This window comes from Megascapheus bottae, chromosome 9 (genome assembly GCF_031878675.1).
Source record: "Megascapheus bottae isolate mThoBot1 chromosome 9, mThoBot2.hap1, whole genome shotgun sequence".
Classification (NCBI taxonomy): domain Eukaryota; kingdom Metazoa; phylum Chordata; class Mammalia; order Rodentia; family Geomyidae; genus Megascapheus; species Megascapheus bottae.
In genome coordinates this window covers 5,528,328-5,547,946 of record NC_143517.1, presented here as the reverse complement: position 1 = coordinate 5,547,946, position 19,619 = coordinate 5,528,328, and the positions used below count along the sequence as shown (strand labels likewise).

General features: G+C 37.9%; 3 pseudogenes; 2 read left to right on the top strand and 1 right to left on the bottom strand.

Moving 5' to 3' along the window:
- The window catches only part of LOC150058718 (DNA endonuclease RBBP8-like), a 32,586-nt pseudogene extending 28,066 nt beyond the window's left edge, over positions 1-4,520 (bottom strand).
- A 9,194-nt stretch (positions 4,521-13,714) lies between these two features.
- LOC150058717 (small integral membrane protein 15-like) lies at positions 13,715-13,948 on the top strand (annotated as a pseudogene).
- Positions 13,949-18,271: 4,323 nt separating this feature from the next.
- Positions 18,272-19,047, top strand: LOC150058716 (small ribosomal subunit protein eS1 pseudogene; annotated as a pseudogene).
- Positions 19,048-19,619: the final 572 nt, after the last annotated feature.

Below are 19,619 nucleotides of genomic sequence, written 5' to 3'. Positions count from 1 at the left end.
GGTGGCCTTTGTTTATGTCCATGGGTAAATGCCCAAGAGAGGTATTGAAAGATCACTGGGTAGTTCTATGTTTAGTCTTTTGAGGAACCTCCATACTGCTTTTCAGAGAGTTGATTGAACAAGTTTACATTCCCAGCAAAATAATAATGTTCCCATTTGGCCACAGCCCTGCCAGCATCTATTATTATTTGTTTAGGATAGTCCTAGAAGAGGATCACAATAACTCAATAGATATGTACGTATGACAATATAAAATGATGCTAATCTGGAGATGTTTAACACAAAATTCTTGCTTTTCACAATCTTTATTCATTAACACATTTTTTTGTGTGCATGAATCATTCAATTAAGTTCAGCTATGTATTACAAGTCCTGGCTTCCATGAACCTGTGATCTAAAGGGAGAGATGGACATTAATCAGGACATTTCACTAATAAATCTATATTGTGTGTCTGTAAAAACATGATGCTAATCACAATAAACTCCAAGATATGGAAACAAAAGGTTTGGGTGGTTTTTTATGAAGTAGAAAAATTGTCTTTTATTTTTCAAATGATATATGCTTTTATAACTCAAGTGAGAGCCTATTTGTGTAAAGAAAAGCATTCCATAAAATTAGTTGAGTTTTTTCTAAGCACTTCATGAATTCGTATGGCAAGTAAAACCTTATGGTTCAGAATTTAGTCAAATATGAAAAAAAATAATTTCATCAAATATTTTGAAGAATAAGTTGGAATTTTTTTGCCAGTCCTGGGTTTGAGCTCAAGGCCTGAGCACTGTCCTTGGACTTTCTCAAGGCTAGATCTCTGCCACTTGAGCCTCAGCACCACTTCCGGCTTTTTTCTATGTATGTGGTATTGAGAAATTGAACCTGGGTCTTCGTGCATACTAGGCAAGCACTCTACCACTAGGCCAAACTCCCAGCCCTGGAATTTTTTTTTGTGGATTATGGGGCTTGAACTTGGCCTGAGTATTTATTCCTAAGCTCTTCAGCTCAAGGCTACCATCCTACCCTTGAGCCAAGTAAGGTGGGTTTTTTTGTATTTGTTCCCTTTTTGTTTTTAATGTACTCTGTGAAGTTATTTGTTTTTTTCCTTCTTTTATTTTCTCCCATTGCTTTATTTCCTGTTGTCACTGTTTTGTGTTTTGGTACCTTGTGTATTGAATATACATTTATCTGATTTGGAGAAGGGAAGAGGAATCACAAAATGGTGAGACAAAGGAAAAAGCGTGAACCATTGAAATACTGATACTCACAAGATGCTATATTGGAAATGAACTTTACAATTTGGGGGGAGGGGAATTGAGAACAACAAGAACTGTAACTGTAATCCCTCTGTACATTACCATTACAGAAAATTAAAAATAAATACACAAAATCATTTATTATCTGAATATATGTACTCATTAAGCGATCATTGCAATGCTTTATTGAGCCAATTGCCTCCATTTCTTTGATACTAAAATGTGATAATGCTGCATCAGATCTACTTGGGAAAAATAGAATCACTTTAAAGAATACAAATCCTTAGGTAAAATTCCTTGTTTGCATTTTTCCTTATAAACTTATTCCCAAAAGGACACTCCCAACACAGGATCCAAGAATTTATTCTTCATGATATTCTAATACTTTTCCTGGCATAAAACAATGGAGGTATTAAGTTGGTAGTTCAATAGTCCATAATACCTAGATGTTTTAAGAAATCCATATTTTTAAAGCAATCAATATTTTTAATAGAAAAAACTGATTTATAAATCAATTTACAGAAGATCAAAAAATCAAAGCTTGATACCACCTTGAACTATAAATAACTACAATGAAAAAACTTGTCTTCAATCATCTGGTTTTGTTGTAACACCTAGGTGTTCTGCTCCTTGCCTTTTGGAGAAAGCATTGCATTTTAAGGCTGTTGTCTTTTGGGACGAGGGCAAAGACCAAGATCTTCTTTAACGTAATCTCTGTCTATGCAAGTTTGAGCGGAAGGAAAACCAAGTTCCCAGAAATTCTCGGGTGTGTTGGGTGGAATGTAACAAAATCAATGCCTTGAGCAGGAAGCCAACTTTCTCTCTCTTCTGCAGGCATATCTGCATAATAAATTTCACATTCCTTACACGTATGCCCAAGTAATTTTCTTCTCTCTTCTTTTTTCTGAACCACCTCAATATGAAGGAAATTTTGCAAGCTAGTTTCTCTCTCGTCTTTAAAATATGGCTCCACAAATGCTCTCTGCTTGACCTTATCTTGCTTATCACCCTGTGGGTTTGGTTTCTTGGAGGCAGGCACCAATTCCTTCTCTTCATGTGCTACCTGGGGACAACTATCGGCCAAGCAGGATTCACATGCTTCATGTGTGGTCCTATGAAACATATCATCCAGGCTATCATTCATTTTCCTTCCTCCATTTGGACTTTTTTCTCCTTTTTGCTCTTGTTTCTTCAATTTCAAAAACATGGTGTCACTCACCAATGTACAGTCCATGTGTACAGTCTCTCCTCCTGCTCTTGACTGACTGCCATCCTTTGTATCTATTACAGTAATATCCCTTTCATACTGAGAAAGGTCCACTCCAGTGGGGTCTACACTCCATTGGATATTTTCAAAGAACACATCTTGGTTGTTTTGCAGGATGTTCGTTTTAGCAAGTCTACAGGGATTTAGCTGTAGAACTGATGCAAGTTCACATCCTCCCCTAACTGATCTGGTTTTCATTTTTGATTCATGAGAACCTGCATCCTTCACATCATCAGAAAGATTCTCTGCCTCCAAACTTTCATGTGGACGCAGGGGGATCTTGAAGACAGAATTCTCTTCTTTTATTTGTGATGGTGTTTTATGGTCTGGAGAGGATTTACTCAAAGACTGGATAATACACTCCTTTACACAAAACTTTTCTGGAGAATCTCTGGGTAACATGCAGCTCCCACCCAAGGCCCTACGGTTTGAGGAAGAGCCCTTTGAAATGGACTTCAAAGCTTCATAAATAGTCACTTGTTTAAATTTGCTTTTAGAAATCTCACTTCCTTGGCTTTTCTCTTGATGCTGAATAGTTGAACATCGATCAGACAGACCCAGAGGTTTATCCATCATGTGGTCTTCATTAATGGAAAACTGACTAACCATTGGAAAAGGATAAGTATTTTCTTTATCAAAAGAGGCTTGGGGACAGTTTATTTCATGTTCATTTTCTTCCTCAATCTTCTTCCTTTTAGATAGTCTAATTCCTAATGATTTCAGAGGCATGAAATGTTTATCAGTAACAGCTTCTTTAACGTGCTCAGTATTATCCTGTTCGTCTATAGATTCATTTACATTTTTAAGTATTTGTTTATTAGGTGATAACTGGCTAATGATCTTGCTCATTTCAGACCCAAGACCATGATGTGTGGAAAGGCTACTATCTTCAGATTTTGACCTACCACTCTCTGATCTAGAAATAGAAATGTTGCTAAAGGGGAATGTTTTCAGACTTTTTTTTTCACAGTCTCTAAAAGTGAAGGGGACAAACTTATATTCAAGCCCAAATTACTTTTCAAATTAGAGGTAGCTCCAAAAACAGGAGATGACACTCGAGTACTTATTTCTTCTTGAGGAGGAGTCTTTGAAGTAGGATCTGAAAATCTTGAACTATCTTTATTATTCCTCGTCCATTCGTCAAAAGTCTATTTCTTGTGATCTTCTTCCAGACAGTGGTAGAACTCATCACCAAGAGGGTTCACAGGACCTTGTGGTTCAGATTCTCCTTGAACACCAAGCCCGAGTGTTTCAGCAACAACTGTAGCTAGATTAAAATTGTTAATTCCCCATGTGTTAGCCAGTGGAGAATGACTCTGATCACAACTGTCAGCTACTAGAATTTCATTTTCCTTAGAGTTATGTTGTGAATGAGCTGAAGTCTTAGAAATGTTTTTTAGTTCCGATTTAGTATGTGTTTGCTCTACGTATCGAACATGGAGATTCTCCTTTCTTTGTAGCTGGTTAATGCCAGAAAATGAAAAAGCTGTTATAGGTGAATCTGGAATAGTATTTTCTTCATCATCAAGCTCAAGCTCAGCTGCTTGATGTTGCTAATCATTCTCTATTTTCTGTTGCAGTTGTTCAGAAAGCTTTTTATTCTCTTCCTGAAGAGTGCTCTTTTTATTCATGAGTTCTGTAATTAGTTTAAGATTCTGTTGCCGGATATTTTCAAACTCTTGCTGCTTTTTCCGCATATGTTCATTAGTTACTGCACAACGATCCCACAGTCCTGCTCTTAACCGATCTTCCAAAACTTTAATGGTTTCATGAAGAACCTTCTGTTGCTCTCTCAGCTGTTGATTTTTAGTGAAAAATTCTAGTCTTTGTGCATCTAAAACTCTTTCCTTTTCAGTTTGGTTACTTTTACTTATAAACCTTGTACTTCTTTATCATGATACTCCTTTAGTTTTGTCCAAAGTTCCTTGAAGTCACTAGATACATCTGCAGAAGTAGGGCTTCCACAATTGCTTCCAGAGACATTCACCTTGCTTAGAGGGCTCCACATTTGCGCATAATGGGTTCTGGCCTTTCCTGTTACATTATGTAGATATGAAGTTGTCTTTGGATAGAGCTACCAATGTTCCTTTGAGATTCCCAGAAACTCCGGGAGAGAAGCCAATGCCCCCTGGGGTGCGAGCAGATGGACAGCTCACAGGTCTCTTTTTGTCCCTTTCCCTCGCCAGAGAGCCTAACTGCCAGGTGGGGAGGCCTGTGCCTCCCGGGTGGGGGAAGGCCGGAGGGCGGCCAGCCCAGCCCTGCTCTGAGACTGCCGCCCCCGCCCCACCTTGCGCTGGAGTCCCAGAAATCAATATTTTCAAACTGACAATAACATTCTCATAGAAAATATATATTCATGACATCTTTCAGAAATATTTTAAGAGGCCAGGAGTTTGGCCTAGTGGTAGAGTGCTTGCCTTGCATGCATGAAGACCCAGGTTCAATTCCTCGGTATCACATACATAGAAATAAAAGCCGGAAGTGGGGCTGAAGCTCAAGTGGTAGAATTCTAGCCTTGAGAAAGCCTAAGTATAGTGTTCAGGCCCTGAGGACAAGCCCCAGGACTGGCAAAAAAAAAAGAGAAATATTTTAAGATATTATAACAATTTATAATGTATGAATATAGTTCTATTTGGTAAGAAAAATCTATTAAAAGAAATTTTTGAACTTTTAATATGCATGCTAAATATTCCTGGAGTTACATAACAATTAGAGAGAATAGCCAACAACAACTTACAGTGAGAGAATCTTCCCTACCTAATGTCAGACACTTAGAAATGCTAAGAATATTCTTGTCACCATATATTTCTCTAAACTTTCACTTCTAACCCTCAGTTTGATTGAAGATTCTCTGGGTACTTATTTCCATAAAAATTACCAATTAAATAAAAAAATTAATCTAGAAATAAGAATGGCTGTTAGTAATTTAGAGTATGCACGCACACACACACACACACACACACACACACACACACACACAGACCTATCTCTGGGACTTGAGAAACCTATGAGTTATGTTCCTCTTATCACAGAATAAGTTTGTGAGCAAATGCTCATACTTCCCCATTCTTGATCTTCTTGTAAATCAACATCATTTACAAAAGTAATGTTCTCAATCTTTACAAAAGCATGTGTTGCTGATAGCAAATCTGAGAAGTCATATAGTTGATGTGCGGCTACATTCCCAAGATGATGCAAGGACTCAGGATTTGCTGTTTGCACAACAGAGATATTCAATCATTTTTGCTTCACATTTGAAATAAAAGGTTGAGTTCCAAAAATCTTTCATCCATGTGAGCCAGAAACTTTGCTCATTTGCTCATTTCACTTTAAAATAAATTACTTTAGTATCGACAATAATAAACAAATCTATTGCACAACACCAACATTTTTAAAGAAAAGTTACTATTTCCCAGGGTGAAAAGCAAGTGAAAAGAGCAGCTTTGTCTTAGATCAATACAAATCTTTTCAATGCCAGGTTTACTAGATCACAGCTGGGATCTCATATATTTGCTTCTGCATTCCATTGTTTGCAATATGTTGCTTTACTTGAAGTATACGGAGAATGAAGAATTGAGGCAACCAAGCCTCATTAGTTTTTAATATTGCTTTTCTCTGAGGTGAATACATGCATAACAGTCTGAGCATCTGTATGGGAAAAGTACAGAAAGAAGAGAAAATGTGCTCTGATGAAAATTAAGTTGTCTAATTCATGTAGCTGTCATATCTGGTGTTTGTTTGTTTTGATTTTACAGGGACAAGGTTGGTTTGTTTTGTTTGGTGCCAGTACTGAGGCTTAAACTCGGGGCCTCATGCTCTCACTCAAGTCTGGTACTATATGACTTGAGCCATTCCTTTTAATCCACAGCTTTTTGCTGGTTAATTGGTGATAAGAGTCTCTCAGTCTCCTCTGCCCACACTGACTTTGAACCTTGACCCTCATATCTCAATCTCCTACATAGTTATGATCACACACGTGAGTCACCAGTGCCCTGCTTACAATTTTTCTTTGAAGTTGCAAATAGTGCTACTGATGTCTTCTTTTTCTCATTATTTGTTTTAGTATCTTGATTCTTGTGTCCACTTACATTTTCACCCAAATCTATCATAATACTTATCACCCTATAACAAAATACTTGTTTTCTCATTGGTGCCATTAGTTCGTGAAGTGCCCAAGGACAGAAGTTGAGTCATTCAACTTTATACTCCCAAATGCACATTTGCAAAGTGCTGAGTGAATCAAGGCATGCTTAACTTGTGTCATTTTCATTTCTCCGACAAGTAAAACTCACAGTATATTTCTAGATTTGCCATTATTCTGAAGTTTACATTAACTTTCAGCTGAGATATTCATATAATATCAGGATCCTGAATCCGGACAGGAAGTGGAAATGTGCCTCAAGTGCTAACCTTGAAGGAAAAGACCAAAAGACTTCCCTATGTCTCTGAGTTCAAGCCCCATTTCTGGTATACACACACACACACACACACACACACACACACACACACACACACACATACACACACACACACAATTATCAATGTTTAATAATAATAATAATAGTAATGTACTACAATTCATAATCTTTCCAATTTGATCTTGCATGTTTTCCACAAAATGGAGAAGAGAGTATATATATTAAAAAGCAAACAAACAAAAATGTTTTTTTCTAATAAATTGAACTGCTCATGAGCCTCCTTTAGAATGGTATTTTAGAATTGTACTGTTCTCCCTAGGCCTTTCAAATAAAGACTTCAACTATCCACTTCCAGTCTCCAAGAGGGGGAAATTGATTGTCTCTCATTAACATAGCAGGCTTCAGTCTTCTGCCATCTGCCTTCCAGTCCTAGAAGAGCAGCGACCAGAACTTACAAGTGCCCAGCAATTACAAGAACATTCAAAACATCCAGGGCTTGATCAGAGAACAGGATAAGGCCAATCAACAGCTCAGCTTGCTCATGTGATCTAGAGCACATGACATTCCTGAAATTCCTGGGAAGTAATTCATAATCAAGCAAAGGTTAAAATATAAAGCAAAATCATGGAAGGAGATATATTTAAAGGGGTGCTGGAGTTGAGAAAGGTGTTAAATTGGGAGAGGACTTGAAAAATTAGAACAAGGTCCTGGGTTTAATTCCCTAGATAAATAAATAAGGAATTCTGCACTGAGTTTTTTAGTGTTTTTTCTCTCTATGTTCTGCATATATTATCTACATATTCTATGTATGTTATACTTTATTGAGCTGTTGAATTTTATCTTCTTATATGTATTTTACTTGCTTTCAAATTTTGTATCTCCTACAGACACCACTAAACTAGTGTATAATGCATATTTTATAAAAATTTTTCATGCTGATTTTTTTAGTGATTTTTTCTTTATAGTCAGTATACTTTGAGAGCTCCCTGATACAGGGAGGATATTAGCATAGTCCGAGTTTTTATTATTTTTCCATTTCTATTTTTTCTTCATTATACTTCATTTGTTGTTGGTTACTTACTTTGTTTTATAACTGAAGAAACTACTATGCAACTCTGACAATTAGTGTCTCATGACTGTATTGCTAGCTACTCAGAAGGCTGGGATCTGAGGATCACGGTTCAAAGTCAACCTGGGCAGAAAAGTCGAGATTCTTATCGCCAATTAACCACTCAAAAATCAGAAATGGCTCTGTGGCTCCAATGATAGAATGAGATATCCTTGAGCACAAAGAGGCTCAGGGACAGCACTGAGGCCCAAGACCCACAACTGAAAAAAAAAAAGAGCATGGTAATAGCTTAAATTCTTTTTCCCTACTTTTCAGAAAAGTGCAGACTATTATCTGATGCCTATAGCTGATGTTTTATCTAGAACAGTTAGACAATATGAGGATTAAAATAAAACATCAGAAAAGGAGAAGTAAATGTATCTCTGTTGTCTCTGTCTCTACAGAGACACATTCATTCTACAAAGGCAAGAATAGCAGATCTCTGCCTCAATATTGCATATAAGGATGAGTTGAAATAATCTCATAAATCACTTAGGGCGTTTGCCACACATTTGGTCTCCATTCTCAATGGTTAACGACACTTTCACAGCTTGGTTCATCCCCTTCCTCTGATTCTGTGTTCTCATGAGACCTCCCTATTTGACCACACCCTTCTTCTCATCCATCTATATATGAGTCCCATCAACGTGCTTTATATTTTTATGTAGCATCTATCACTCCCTAATATACTAGATGCTTCTTTTATTTATTCTATTTACTTGCTTCCTTTTATTAGAATGCAAGCTCCACAAAACAAATTATCCATCATCTTTTGTTTTTACCTCCCTTTCTGGAAAAATATGTAAGAAATAGATATGTAAGAAATAGAAGTTTGAACATTTAAAAGATATATGTTGTTTTATGGCCATTAGCCTTTTGAAAGGGGAACATGGCACAAGAATTCTGAAAGCTTCCAGCTACAAAAGCAGCATGTTAGATCAAAAGAAGCCCAATTTTAATAAATCACTCAATCAGGAAGCATTGATTGACTCCACTTTGGAATAATCACTATTGCAAGCCTGTTTCAAGAGATACAGAAGAATTTTTCAATAAGCTACTAATAATCTTGTTGAGAATTTTTTAATGTCCCAAATTTGGGACCATTAGTGCACACTGCCAGCTACTTTCTGATTGTATGGCTCAAAGTGTACTGACTGAATTCAGAAAACAGGGCAATGTGAGTCTAAGAGTCATGAGGAAAGGCTCCACGCGAGGAGTAAGATTTAATATGGACCATGGAATATGGGCGAGATGAACCATCATAGTAATGATACAGGGAAAGAATGACACATCTTTATGAACAAAGATATAGAGAGATGTAAACAGTGTAAATAAGGAGTCCAAAGCCACACAAATAGCGTGATGCCAACATATGATGTGTCTCCATAACAAAAGATCATAGACTGAAGCTTCACCGCAGAAGATCTGTTGAGGAACAGAAACCCAGAGGTTTCTGAGTAGAATTACAATAAGAGGGATTTTTTTAAAATGAGAGTCTATGATAAATATTTTAAATGATGTAATGGTTTAAGCTTATTTTGATTCCATGGTTTGTAAATTATAACATTGGAAATGGATATAACTAGGGACTATGAAAAAAGGATTAGTAGTCTGCTTAGAGCAGATAAAAAGGAATTAGTCAGAGATGAACCTGTGTTTTCATCGTGGGTAACCAGGCTGGCTGCTTGGCTAGAGACAGCAGCTAGGTGAAGGTGGATGTAAAACACTAAAGAATGATACCTAAACAACCAATTCTAGTTGATGAGAATTGAAATCAATCCTTTCACATTTACACATGGTGATGTGTTCTAATAGTGTTCCCAAGACCACTAGCACAGGAAGCCCCCATCACAACATATAGACAGGGAGCCGTGTCTGTTATACCCTCATCAGCTGCTATGGCTTACAAAGGTTTGATGTCACTATCTTCTTCCAGAAGTCCTGTGCTGAAAGCTTTGTCCCTCGCCTGGCCAGGTTGAGGTGATAGAACTAAAAGGAGGAGCCTAGTGGAAGGTCTTTGGGGGTACTGGTAGTAAAAAGTAGTTCAGAACTTAGGGACATTGTTTTCAGAGAGAATTGGTATACATCTCAAGGTTACTGGTTAGCTCTTGTAAGTGCAGGGGTTTTGTTTCTTTGCTTACTTGCTTGTTCGCTTGTGTTTTGTTTTGCTTGAGCTTGAATTCAGGGCCTTGGCACTGCCTTTCAGATTTTTTGTTGAGGGCTGATGCTCTATAAGTTGTTAGAGCTCCGATCTTCTGCTTCTTTGGTACTTAATAGCAGATAAGACTCTCATAGACTTTCCTGACCAGGCTGGCTTCCAATCTTTATTCTCCTATCTCAGCTTCCTCAGTAGCTAGGATTGCAGGCATGAGCCACCAGTGCCTAGCACGAGCAAGTTTTTATAAGAAGGGAAACTGGATATAGGACAATGATGTCTCCTGCCTGTAATCCTAACTATTCAAGAGGATGGGATCTGAGAATAAATGTTTAAAGACAGCCTGGAAAGGAAAGTGTATGACTCTTAAGCACCAAAAAACGGGAGGTGAAGCTGTGGCTCAAGTGACAGAACACTAGCCTTATGCACAAAAGTGCAGGGACCAGTGGACAGGCCTTGAGCTCAAGCCCCAGGAATGGCCTTAAAAACAAAAAGAAAGATAAGGAAAAACAACTGGCCCTTCTAAATCCCCTCTGGAACCATCTCACTCCGTGAACTCTTCCTCCTGCCATAGTGGCATGTGCCATGTGGTAACACAGACAAGGGGACCCTCACGGGAGACTGAGCCAACGAGGCTGTTGGATTTTGGACTTCTACATTCCAAAACTGTGAGCTAATTAACCAATTTGACTTATACGGGATCCAGTTTCAAGTATTTACATAAAGCAACAGAAAATGGATGGCTGCTGTAAGTTAAGCTGATTAAGTCAACTGTTGGCGGTTTCCGATTTACTTTCATGAAAGTCTATTGTGCATTGAGGCTATTTGGGAGAATGGGTAAATGTTCTTTGCACAGCTGGCAATAAACACATCTGCATTCACCACGGTCCCTGAGATCTTGGGACACTCAGCCTGAGGCTGCACTTTGATGGCACTGCTTACTTCATCTGTAGGTTGACCAAAGCGCAGGGCCCTCTTGCTCCATCTCCTTGCTACCTGGACAGACAAAGCAAGGCTCACCATCGTTTGGATGCTTAATCAGTGCTCATAGTTTTGCTGCAAGTAATTTCAGTTTCCACACTACTGGTGACTAGCGATACTAATTCAGATGATCTTGTTTTCTAAGAAGGCTTCTTCTTACTTCAGTGCTGTGCTCAGAGTCTGAGATAGCTCCCTCTATTCTGGCAGTGCATATGTGTTCCAGAGAAAGTGAATTGGCTCCTTCAAATTGGACCTCCTGCCTTCTGGCAGGATCTCCAGCCATTTTAATTTGGCCAATGTATCCCTAACATCATTTCATATTAGAGAGACAAAACGCTACAGAATAGATTTTAACTCAGAGGGTGACAAGAAACAAAGAGATGAGCAAGAAGGCACTTAAGTAAAGCTGTAGTCTAACAAAAAAAAATCCCTGTTTTAGGATTATCTCTGGAGATATATATGCTCACTGTTACTTAGCTGCTTCTGATGACACTGGAGAATGCATCTAAGTGGGACATGCCAGGAGCCACTTAGGACACACTCTCACAAATTCGTGGGCTAGTTCAGAGTAAGGAGGAAAGAGTATCTGCTGTCTTTGGAGTCTTCTTCCTCTGTTTTGCTCTGCCTTGTTTCTGGGCTCTGAAGCTTCTACAGCCCTGCTAGTCTCATGAAATTGCCATTTGTTCCAGAAGGAAAATTTAAAATGCAGGCAAACAATTAAAAAAATACAAGTCTACATTGCAAACAGGCAATCATGCATGTGTAGCTCAGGCAAATGGGGTGTCAGGGTAGGAGGGAAATATGGCTGTTCTAGATATTTGCAAGGTTCACTGCCTCAAGAAGTTCAAGTACACTCCTCTGTACATCACACCAACAATAAAAAAAAGAAGTTCAGTACTACCAAAATAGAACAAAATGAAACAAAATGATTATCTTTTTATTGGAAAGATGATAAGCAGAGGTGTAACAGTTACATAAATGAGTTAATGACTACATTTGTTTTTAAACACTGTTACCCCATCCCTCATTTTCTCCCACTTTATACCTCCCTACTCCCCTCTCCCCAAGCTCTTCATATCTGACACAGACTCAAGTGAGTATCAATGTTATATTAGTTCATCCTTTGTCCTGCTGTTTCTCTGATTCCCTTTCCCTTCCATATATCAAATACTCTTATATACAAGGTACAAAGTACAGAAAACAGAGATACAAAGAACAGCTGCATACAGGACATGATAAGACCCTCCTGTTTCCATGTGTTGGGATTCATGTTGATTTGCTTCATTGTATATGGTCCTGGGCACTCAGCAATTGGGTTATTAAGATCCCCTGTTAAGAATATCATAGACATGCAGGGCACAGTGGCTCAAACCTGTATTCCTAGCTATTCAGGAGGCTGAGATCTGAGGATCAAGGTTCAAAGCCAGCCCAGGCACAAAAGGACCTGAGAGTCTTATCTCCAATTAACCTCTAGAAAATGAGAAGTGGGGCTTAGCTCAAGGGTAGGGCAGTAGCCTTGAGCTGTAGAGCTCAGGGACAGCGCCCAAGACCTGTGGTAGGACAGTATCCTTGAGCTAAAGAGCTCAGGGACAACGCCCAGGCCTATCTCTCCCTCTCTCTCTTTCTCAGATTGTTGAGATCCAGTCTCAATATGTACTTCAGGCTGGCTTCAAATTCCCTATTTTTCTCCTCCCTCTACCCTCAAAGTGGATTACAGGCCACATTGATTGAGTATATTATATATGGTTAAAAAAATATATTAGAGTGGGGGCTGGAAGTTTGGCCTAGTGATAGAGTGTTCGCCTAGCATGAACTAAGACCCAGATTTCATTCCTCTGCACCACATACATAGAAAAAGCTGGGAGTGGTGCTGTCGTAGAGTTCTAGCCTTGAGAAAGCCCAAGGACTGTGTTCAGGACCTGAGTTCAAGCTCCAAGACTGACAAAAAATTATTGGAGTGATTTTATCTAAGAAGGTTATTATGTGATGGTAAAAAAATAACAATATCATATCACTAAAATCGGAGTTTAAAAATCTATATTTCTTCTTCATTCTTATCAAGCCATGAACATGACACCCTTCATTTCAAAAATCAGAACTTTTTAAATTTGTCTAAGTTCCATTCTTCTCCATTCTTCTTTTAATATTTTGCTTCCCTCCTAACTAAGAACTTAAAGAACCTTTTTGATGAAAACTTTAAAACCCTGAAAAAGGAAATTAAAGCAGAACTGAGGAAATAGAAAAACCTCCCATGCTCCTGGATTGGAAGAATTAACATTGTGAAAATGGCAATCTTGCCAAGGGCTATCCACAGATTCAATGCAATACCCATCAATATCCCAGTGTCATTCTTTAAAGAAATTGAAGAGGCAATCCAGCCTGCTTCCGGCCTGGTGAATTTAAACTGCTCAGAAGTGTATGATAGAACTAAAGAAGACAACAACCAAGGGTCATCTGAAATTGTGATTGGTTCACTGATAATCCCAGGACAAAATTAGAGACTACCACTCAAACATAAGTCTCTTCAGACTGCTTCCAAGATGTTTGATGTAAAGGCTTAGGCTGAGAATGTTGTTGAATGGGCTGCAAAGGACCCTTATGGTTTCCTTATGACAGTTCTTTTGGCTCTCACTCCACTGTTCCTAGCAAGTGCTGTGCTATCCTGGAAATTGGCCAAGATGATTGAAACCAGAGAGAAGGAGCAAAAGAAAAAACAAAAATGACAAGAAGATATTGCAAGAGCTAAACGACTAAAAAAAGGACTGAAGGAATGAACAAGCTCTGCAAATACAGGAGAATCATTTGGAAAATTATGCAGCTTTGGACTCATTAAGTGTTTGGATTTCATCATAGGATTATTTAGTAAATTGAATCTAATTATATAGTTTTGTGTGTGCAAGTTGTTGGTATCTATTGACATTATAAATGCATTGTATTAATCTGAAAATCTAAAATCATAAATGTTCCAAAATCTGAAGCTAATTGTGTGCAGATATGATTCACAAGTGAAAAAGTATAATGGGTTGTATTCAAGACATAGCCACATAAAAAATACTATATGGAATTACCTTCAAGCTATATGAAATGTAAATGAATTTGATGTTCAGATAAAACACTTCCGGTCCCAGGCATTTCAGAAAAGGAATACTCAACTTGCAGTACAGATTCTTCATCACTGATTAATGATTTGCCATTTTGCAGGTGATGTACTGAAGTGAAACATCCTGAGAAGAATAATGGCTTTATATATATGCACTCTATTTAAATAGGTTTAGAATTGGGCCTTGTTCTGGATCAAGGATACAAGTCAGAATTGGTCTGCTTGAGTTAGAAAATCTGTTTTGGCTTCAGGATATACAGTGTATTTAGTAATCATATATTTTTATCATTATTGCTAATTGGAATAGAGTCATTTCTGGCCTTTTCAGGGAAAAATGATATTAATCAATGAAAACATCTATTTTTCTGCATTTTTCTGAAGTTAGTCCTTGACACAAATGGTAATCATGAAGACATGCATTTTTCAACATAATTTTATAAAGATTTATTATTGTAAAATACCTACTGGATATAACAAATTTTATATTTTTGAACACTGCCATTTTCTTAGATGAGTTGTTGAATAACACGGTGTTCCAAAGCTTGTACTAAAATGCCAAATGTGATAAGCTTAGAGTCAGTTTTCTTTTTTGTGTGTGCTAACGAGAGCTGTGAAAAAGTTAAAATGTCATCAGATAATCTGTCAGTTTACATATAGTACTCTTGCTTTTATTTAAGGCTATTTTGACTCACAAATTTCAACATATTTGTGATCAACAAGTTGTGGAAATTAAAAATTCTGATTCTTTTAAAGAGTTCCCAAGGGGTTAAGTCATACTTCCTAAGCAGTTCAGAAAATCATAAGAGTGAGAAAAATTTTGATGGACACAGTAGTGATTGTATGAACTAGATATTCTATCATTAATATACTAAGCTAATAATTCCACTACTTGGCATTGACCCAATCATCCAGAAACAAGGACATACTAAAGCCACTAGCACAACGTTGTTCATTGCAACCCTACTTGCCATAGCAAAGATATGGAACCAACCCAGATGTCCCTCAGTTGATGAGTGGATCAACAAGATGTGGTATTTGTACACAGTGGAATTCTATGCTACTGTCAGAAAGAACGACATTGCCTCATTTGTAAGGAAATGGAAAGACTTGGAAAAAAATCATATTAAGTGAAGTAAGCCAGACTCAAAGGAATATAGGCTCAATGGTTTTTCTCATCTGACATAATCAGTAGAAACCTTGGGCTCTCCTAGCAGAGATTTGCAATAGAACAAAACCTAGATACATCAGGCCATTTAGAATGACACTAAATGAAAGGACCTCCAGGATATTGAAACAAAAGCCATATAAGGAATGATTGTTGTCCTTAATGTATTATGTTGTCTCTCATCACTTTTGCTGTCCCTTGGTTATCTCATATTGTTACAGTATTTCACCTTCTTACCTGATATATTGTATATATCCTTGATGGATTATTGGAAATTGGATAGGGAAGAGGGAAAACAACATGAGTGGTGGGGGGGGGAATGGGGACCATGACATGGGAAAGGGTATTAATGTATGTGAAGTAATGCTCCTTCTACTGGTGAATATAATGTAACCCTTCTATTAATTACAATAAAAAAGATATGAAAAGAAAAAAATACTGAGCTAAAAGGTCTTTCAGTTAAGCAGTAATACTAGAACTTTTGTCTATTAAACATGACTTTTCTAAATGCATGCTCCAGTAATTTTACTCACTGTAGTATTTAATAGCTTATATTATTTTCTGCACCTCTGATAAAGAGTAATTGTCCAAAGCTATTACTTAAAAATGAAACTAGTTATTGAAATAAAATTTGATATGTTTCATAAAGCAGAAAAAAAACAAATAGAAGAGTCAATCCAAAATTTCATATGGAATAGGAAAAGACACCGTAAAGCAAAAAAAATTCTTAGCAGAAAGAACAACACAGGAGGAATTTCAATACCAAACTTTAGACTCTATTACAGAGCTATAGTGACCAAAACAGCTTGGTACTGGCACAAGAACAGGCCCGAAGACCAATGGAATAGAACTGAGAACCCAGATATTAAACCACAGACCTATGGCCATCTAACCTTTGATAAGGGAGCTAAAAAAGTAGAATGGAAGAAAGACAGCCTCTTCAACAAGTGGTGCTGGCAGAACTGGTTAAGCACCTGCAGAAAACTAAAGTTGGATCCTTCTTTGGCACCCTGAACCAGGATTAACTCCAAATGGATCAAAGACCTCAAGGTAAAAGCCAATACATTGAAAACTTCACAAGAAGGAATAGGAGATACACTAGGTCTCCTTGGCACAGGTTGAAACTTTCTGAATAAGGACCAAGAAACACAACAAATCAGAGAAAATCTGGATAGGTGGGACTGCATTAAACTGCAGGGCTTCTGTATGACAAAGGACATAGCTAGCAAATGAATTAAAAAGCCTACATAGGGGGAGAAGATCTTCACTAACCATACAACAGACAAAGGCCTCATATCAAAAATACATCAACAACTCAAAAAATTGAATCACTCCAAAACTAACCTCCAAAGAAAAAACCATCCCATTAAAAGATAGGCCAAAGACTTAAAGACAGTCTTCTCTGAAGAAGACATAAAAATGGCCTATAAACACATGAAGAAATGCTCAACATCTCTGGTCATAAAAGAAATGCAAATCAAAACAACTCTAAGTTTCCACCTCACTCCAGTTAGAATGTCCAGGATCAAGAAATCTAATAACAATAGATGCTGGAGGGGATGTGGCCAGGAGGGATCATTACTACACTGTTGATGGGGGTGCAAAGTTCAAACACTATGGAAAGCAGTATGGCAGTTCCTCAAATATTGAACTCCCCTATGATCCAGCAATTCCAGTACTTGGCATTTACCCAATCGTCCAGAGACAAAGACAAACTAAATCCACTAGCACAACGATGTTCATTGAAGCACTATTTACCATAGCAGAGATATGGAACCAACCCGGATGTCCCTCAGTTGATGAGTGGATCAACAAGATGTGGTATTTATACACAACGGAATTCTATGCTGCTGTCAAAAAGAATGACATCGCCCCATTTGTATGGAAATGTAAGGACTTAGAGAAAGTCATATTAAATGAAATAAGCCAGACTCAAAGGAACATAGGCTCAATGGTTTCCCTCATTTGTCATAATGAGTAGAAACCTTGGACTCTACTAGCAGAGATTTGCAATAGAGCAAAACCTAGATACATAAGGCCATATAGTATGATGCTAAATGAAAAGACCTCCAGCATATAGAAACAAAAGCCATATAATGAGTGATTGTTGTCCTCAATGTACTATGTTATCTCTCATCTCTTTTGCTGTCCCTTGGTTATCTCATATTTTTACAGTATTTCACTTTGTTATCTGATATATTGGATAAATGTGTATTTGGTTATTTGAAATCAGCTAGGGAAAGGGGGGAAACAAGATGAGGGGCAGGGGTGGAGGAGGGAAATGGGGACCAAGACATGAGAAAGGGTATCAGTGTTTGTGAAGTAATGCACCTTCTCTCTGGTGAATATAATGTAATCCTTCTATTAATTACAATAAAAAGATATATGGAAAAAGAAAGAAAAAGGAAAAATATTTTGCTTACCTAAGAATGAATTTCAACAGTTGGACATCAGAAAGTGGTCTTTCTTTCAGCATCTGTACATGTTAGTGAACATCATCATTTTTTTTTCTGGAAATGTAAGTGGAGATCTTTCCTGTAAAGATGTGGTTGTAGTCAATAATTTATACTCCTGCTCTTGCACTTTTTTAGTCTTTCAATTTTTCAATATGTGGAGTGTATTCCTGACTGCCCATGCTGCCTTATCACAGAGAGGTTAGGGAATTCTTTTTGGTATTGTTCTAGTATCGATACACTCCTTAAAATGCTGAAGAATGTCTTTCTTGTCACCTTGGATCATTTTCTCTGAATAAGAGTTTCCTTCTATCTTTTCAATGTCCAGTGTACAGCCATTAGTTCTTTCAGAAATCTTCATGGATCTCTGACCAACACCATGGCAGTCGGCAAGAACAATCGCCTTACAAAAGGTGGGAAAAAAAGAGCCAAGAAGAAAGTGGTTGACCCACTTTCTAAGGAAGATTGGTATGATGGGAAAGCTCCAGCCATGTTCAATATCAGAAATATTGGGAAAACACTAGTCACGAGAACTCTAGGAACCAAAATTGCATCGCCTCAAAGGTCAGGTGTTTGAAGTGAGCCTTGCTGATCTGCAGAATGATGAAGTTGCATTTAGAAAATTCAAGCTAATTACTGAGGACATTCAGGGCAAGAACTGCCTGACCAACTTCCATGGAATGGATCTCACCGAGACAAAATGTGCTCCATGGTCAAAAAGTGGCAGACCGTGATTGAAGCTCATGTTGATGTCATGACTGCAGATGGTTATTTGCTTCATCTGTTCTGTGTTGGCTTTACTAACAAACGCAACAATCAGATCCGCAAGACCTCATATGCTCAGCATCAGCAGATCCATCCGGAAGAAGATGATGACCCGAGAAGTGCAGACCAATGACTTGAAAAGAAGTGGTTAGTAAGTTGATTCCAGACAGCATTGAGGAAGACATAGAAAAGGCTTGCCAGTCTATTTATCCACTTCATGATGTCTTTGTTAGGAAAGTGAAAATGCTGGAGAAGCCCAAGTTCGAATTGGGAAAACTCATGGAGCTTCATGGTGAAGGTGGTAGTTCTGGAAAAGCTACTGAGGACGAGACTGGTGCTAAAGTTGAGCGAGATGATGGATGCAAATCACCAGTCCAAGAATCTGTTTAAAATTCAGAGTTTTAGTAATGACAAATAAAAGGCCTATTTGTGAAAAAAAAAAAAGAAATCTTCATGGAATGTCCTTCTCTTTCAGACAGAAGGTCATCTACGAGATTGCCGTATCAACACGGCAATTGGTCAACACCAATAATGAGGCAATTACCACTCATCTTTTATCCAGCAATCAATGTTTAATAGTTGTATTCAGGGCATGTGACAATATCTGGTAGGTCTTCTTGCTGGGACTTTTCAGTTATATCCTTAATACAACATTAACAGGTAAGGATTCAATACTAGTTGGAACAATTCCAATAATACCTCTGCAATTAAGGCACTTGAAATTAGTAAAGGTGTCCATATATAAAAGCTACCAGATGCAGCCAGGCACTGGTAGTTCATGCCTGCAATCTTAGCCACTTAGGAGACTGAGATCAGGGGATTGCGGTTCAAAGCTAGACCAGGTAGGAATAAGTGTGAGACTCTTACCTCCAGTTAACCACCAGAAAACTAGAAGTGGTACTATGACTCAAAGTACTACAGTTCTAGCCTTGAAAAAAAAAAGCACTCAGGGGCAGTGCCCA